The following is a 6,000-nucleotide window of genomic DNA, read 5'->3' on the forward strand; positions in this document are numbered from 1 at the left end:
TCTATGTTTGAGGACCAGGATGGCACAACCGCACAAGTTTAAGGACCAGGCCATGAACTTTACTCTGAAGTTAATGTGATGGGAAAACTCAATTCATGTCAAAAAGTAATAATTTAAAATATTTTACTTAAGTACTACACTTTTGCATTGTTAAAATGGTAATTCTAATTTATAGCATGTTAATTATTTATTGGGTAAAACAAAAAAAATAAGTTATATATTTTTCTTGTGTATATCAAAGAAAAACCAAGCCAACAAATTTATTTTGTAATTTTTGGACTTATAATTTATTTACTACAATATTAACAGTTGTTAGCCTATTTATAAAAGACATATAAAAGAAAATTAGTAGTATACAAATTTAGGCAGGAAATGAAATTACGGCCCACCTTTATTCTCGGGTGGTAGATCCACCCAGGACTAAAGGTGGGCTCCAATTTTGGGGCCCACCAAAAAATGTCGGTTGGAGTCACCAACATAGAGTATAGGGTCTTTAGTCTTGATTGGTTGCTCCAACCGAGATTAAAGGTGCCACTAACCGGGACTAAAGAACATTTAGTCCTGGGTCGTGGTTTTAATCGGGACTAAAGGTCTCTACCTTATATATAGGGCGAGCCTTCTCTCTTCTCCTCCTCCCCTTCACTGTCCTGGATTGTCCCGGTTGGAGTCACCAACATAGAGTAAAGGGTCTTTAGTCTTGATTGGTTGCTCCAACCGAGACTAAAGGTGCCACCAACCGAGACTAAAGGACATTTAGTCCTGGGTCGTGGTTTCAACCGGGGCTAAAGGTCTCTACCATATATATAGGGCCAGCCTTCTCTCTTCTCCTCCCCTTCACTGTCTTGGATCGATCGATCTGCTCCGAGCCACTGCCGGACAGCGCTTGTTCGATCATCGTGCGCGTGCCACCATCCGCCATTGTCGCCACCGACGACCGTCCATGCCATCCATGTCGCTGCCCCATGCCCCACCCTGCGCCTAACCAAGCTTCTCCAACACGCGCCGCGCCATCCGCGCGTGCCTCACTGGCCCTATCGTCGTCGGCTCCTCTCTGGCCCCACAGTGGATCGGCACCTCATCGTCCCAAGCTCTGCCACCGCGGTACGTCGATCCCGGCGGGACCTAGCTAGTGTCCATCGTTTTATTCTTAGGCTGCACAAACATAATTGAAATGTTATTCTTCAAAGGTTGGAGAAACATGACTTCGTCTCCAATTAATGTGATATTTATTTAGGAAACTGCTTCGAGTACAATTACTTTGGAAAAAGTTTTCTTCGGGCTTTGTATCTAGTCATGTAATTTTTAGGTCCAGTTTTGACTCAAAAAGCTATAACCGCATAGGCAATGAGGTAACCGAAGCCTTAAATGAAGTCCATGCTGGAGTGTGTGCTACTGTGCTACACACGAAACTAGATCCAAACTACACTACTAGCTAAAACATTTTGGTTACTATTGGCCTACAATATTTGACGATTCCATGAGATTTGCAAAAAGATGCCATGACTGTCAAATACATGGTAATTTTATACATCAACCGCATTAACCTTTGCATCCAAGTCCGACCAATATGTCATGACCTTATGAAATTTAGGGAATGAATGTAGTAGGGCCGATAAATTCTTCGTCCTCTAAGGGCCACAAATTTATCCTTGTCATGATCGATTGCTTCTCTAAATTGGCAGAAGCCATATCACCAAAAAGAGATCAAAGTAGAAAATGTAGTTAACTTTATAAGAAACAACCTCGTATAGATGCGTTTGGGCTCAAATAATATCTAATAATGTGCTAACAGCTGAGCCCCATGGTTGACATATTAGAAAATGTCGTATATCTCCATGGTTGACATATTAGAAAATGTCGTATATCCTCTCTCTCTCTCTCTCTCTCTCTCTCTCTCTCTCTCTCACACACACACACACACACACACAACACACACAAAATTATAATGGTCCCAACCCATGAACCTCCACGCATTTGGTTCTTCTCAGACCAAACATTATTTTAGAAGAATATATAGAAATATTTTTGGATATTTTTCTACATTGACATACATGGGTAATTTAGATTTAAAGGTTACTTTAGTTTTTCTAATAATAGCGGAGGTGGCTAATGTAGAAGCGAACTTAGAAAACTATTTTACTATTTTTCATAATGGAATATAATAATGCTAGAGACGTGCGTCTTTTTAAGAAAAAATAGACTAGATAAAATGAGCAACGACTATTATTGCGGATGATGACAGAGTCTATTGAACATATGTATTTTTTAGATAATTTCTAACATCTATTTTTTTCATAGCACGCTTAGTGAGGATTGACCTAGAGTTTTTTTTAGTCTTCAATTAGTACTCCTATATGTTACTGTCTTTGTCTTTGAAAACTTGATGTTCCAGGATTTACAAAATCTCCTGAGAAACTTGTTGCTTTAACTCTTGATAATAGATTGGGTCAGCTTGAGATTGCGGCTGCATGCCTCTAAGCATTTCTTTCCTTAATTAATATGGTTCACCGTCAATAAATAGGGGTATATGGTAATTTCCATTAAGCACTAATCCATCCTAAAAATTCTGAAACATGGACGGAGAAAGTAATAATTTTGAGGAATCAGGAGGAGCCAGTGGCTCCTACTGTAATTAAAAATAAAAGATTAACAAAGTAACAAAGGTACAAAAAAGCAAAAAGACAACAAGCAGCACACTCCCACTTCCATAAGGAGACTTCAGGGAACAGAGAAAGAGAAAAAGAAAATCAAGAAGATTACAAATTGGAGTTGATCCATGATTCTAAAAGGGGGGTGATCGGTGATCCCAATCTTTGTTCTGTGCAGTAGTAAGAGTGATTCCATTGTGACAATCCTTTTGCAATCTGCAACTGAGGGGTTTTTGTTTCTGAAGAAAACATCATTTCTCATCATCCATATGGCCCAGCAGATCAATATGAAAATGTCAAGGGCGAAATTAACATTCTGTTGGGTTTTTCATTCTTGAAAGATTTGAGGTATCGTGAGTTGATCTGCATATTAAAAAATCAACATCCCTCAACTATCTCTTGCAAAAGGGCAGTAGAAAAGTAGGTGCATTATTGTTTCCTTGGAAGATTGCTGACAAAGCACACAATGATAGTCATCCAAATGCATTCTTCTTCTTAGCATGTTCCTTGTCCTCATTCTGTTATTTAGGACAAGCCAAAAGAATACTTTGTGCTTGCTTTGACATGAAGTCTTCCAAAGCCATTTAAGATAGTGTCAACTTGAGAATGGCCTGTTAAAATTCTATAGGCCTTGGAAGAGGAGAACTGGGTGGAGCCCCATATGTATGTCCAACTGTCATCCACTGTGTCAAGCGCTAAACTTGAGAGTTCAACCTGAAGCTCTTGGATCTGGTTATATGCTTCCATTGATAAAGGTAAGTGAAACAGATCATGGAGAGTATCAGCATCATGTACTGTGCTTAGGCTTATCCTTTTGTTTTTTGCAAAAGAGTGAAGTTTTGGATATTGTATCCTTCTTACTTGGTTATTCCAGACATCAACCTAGAACAGACATGTTTTGCCATTAGAAACCAGCACACTTGCCATATCTTTGTATTTATCCAACAGTTTCAGAACATCACGCCACCAGAAAGATCCTCTTGGGGTTGCAGAGTTTGGCAGCCTATCATTCCTGTAGTGCTTATCCCAGATCAGGTTCACCCATGGCAGATCTCTTCTATTAAAGAATTTGTCTAGATGTTTGAGTATAGGATTTGGAGATTAAGCACCCCTGGTCCTCCTTCACATTTTGGTATACAGACCAAAGGCCTGGCAGCCTTTGCCACTTTCCTTGCATTTTCCTCCGCATCTCTCAAAGACAATATTTCCTGTATTTATCAATCTGTTTAATCACTATTTTTGGCCGAGCAATTGAGCACATTGTGTACGCGGTAGGAAATGGCTCCGTCCCCATCCCCATCATCACTACTGGAAACTGTACTTTGACGAGTGCCTGAGACTTTGCCGAGTACTTTTTATCAGGGCACTCGACAAAGCAATATTTTGCCGAGTGCCGCACTCGGCAAAATAAAGCACTCGGCAAGGCACTCGGCAAAGGTGGCTTCGCCGAGTGCCAGGGTTTTTAGAGATGTCTGGGTTTTTGGCATCCAACGTCATAACTTGCTCGAAACCTTCACAATTTTTTACCACAGCCTCCACATGCGATAACACGACGCCTCGACAAATTTCGTGATTTTCGGACTTCGTTTGCATTTTATATAATTTAAAATCACATTTCCGGCAAGTACCTCGACATGTTACATCAACAAGATGCTCGAGATTTCATGTGAGTTCCTGGATACGGCCTAAACATACCCTAAATATCATGAGTATCAATTTTTGGATGACCAAAGTCCATTATTCCATGTACCTGCAGTTCAAATTTGAAATATCCCAAAAAATTCGACGAAACGAAATAAACTAATGAAATATATCAAAAAAGTCAAAATTGCCCAAAATTTTAAAATAGAGATTGAAATACTGTCACAAGGCCACAGAAAAAAAAATTGGGCCCAAAATAAAAAAAAATTATTTTGCCGAGTGCCGGCAAAGTTGATTTTCAAAAATATAAAAAAAAAATTTGCCGAGTGCCTGGCGCTGGCACTCGGCAAAATAAGTTTTAAAAAATTAAAAAAAAATTTTGCCGAGTGCCCAAGGCTTACACTCGGCAAAATGTGTTTTTAAAAAATAAAAAAAATTTGTCGAGTGCCCCTTTCTGGAGCACTTGGCAAAGGCCCAATAGAAAATGGGCCGCCGGCCCAAAATGCCCCCCCCACCCCAGAACCCTATCCGCCCGCCGCTCTGCTCGGTCCCGGCGCGCGCATCCCCGGCCCGCTAGCGCCGCCACCCCCGCTCCGCCGCGCCGGCGAGCCCCTGCCACCACGCGCCCCCGCCCCTGCATCGCCCGCCCCCGAGCACCCCCCAGCCCGGCCGCGCCGCCCGCCCGCTCTGCTCGGTCCCGGCGCGCGCATCCCTGGCCCACCAGCGCCGCCACCCCCGCTCTGCCACGCCGGCGAGCCCCCACCACCGCGCGCCCCCACCCCTGCATCGCCCGCCCCCGAGCACCCCCAGCCCAGCCACGCCGCCCGGTCACGCGGCTCCTAGGCGCGCGCCGCCGCCGTCAGCGCGGCCTGCCGACGCTGTCCTCGCGTGCTGCCACTGCTGGCGCGTGCGGCCGTCCTCCCCTGCACGCGCCGGCCCCGCGCGCCCCCATGCTCCCTTGGTCTTGCCACCGGCTTGGAAGAAGTTGGAGGAAGCAGCAGTAAGAAGAAGAAGGGAGGAGAAGAAGGAAGAAGAAGGAAGAAAAAAGAGGAGAAAGAAAGAGAAGGAAAAGGAAGAAGAAGGAGAAGGAAAAAGAGAAGAAAAAAAGGAGGAGGAGAAGGGGAGAGGGGGAGGAAGCTGAGGTGGAGGGGAGGAGGAGGTGCCTCGGCTGTTTTCTCCGCGTGCCCGTCCCGCCGACGCCCCTACCGTCACCGAACCGCCTACGAGCGTGGGCAAGGTATATCCACCCTTTCTCCGCTCGGCCTTCATGCCGCTGTGCTTATCAGCCTTCGTGCCGTTTGTGATTGTTGGCCTTCGTGCCGTTGTGATGTCGACCTTCGTGCTGCTGTGCTTATCGGCCTTCGTGCCGTTTGTGATTGTCGGCCTTCGTGCCGTTGTTTTTTGCAGGTTTTGGAAACCTCCCCGTGCAGGGGAGGTGCTGCCGAAATTTTGAACTTATAGTGTCGTGTTTCTTGTTTTGCAGAGCAGGACCTATCAGAGGTGACCCGAAGGTCCCCGATCGTCTTCGTCGGCGTTGTGGGTCTGCCTGCACTGTGTCGCCTCGCCACTGCGTTGACTCGCCACTACCTCGCTAGCCTGACTTCACCGACACCCTAGGTATAAATCACCTCTTTTTCCGCTTGTCTGTCGTCATAGACCAGTGTAGCCTAGTTAGGCGTGTCCCGTCCAAAAGAGATATCTTTGGAGGTAT

The sequence above is a fragment of the Miscanthus floridulus genome, chromosome 7 (assembly GCF_019320115.1).
Source record: "Miscanthus floridulus cultivar M001 chromosome 7, ASM1932011v1, whole genome shotgun sequence".
Lineage (NCBI taxonomy): Eukaryota > Viridiplantae > Streptophyta > Magnoliopsida > Poales > Poaceae > Miscanthus > Miscanthus floridulus.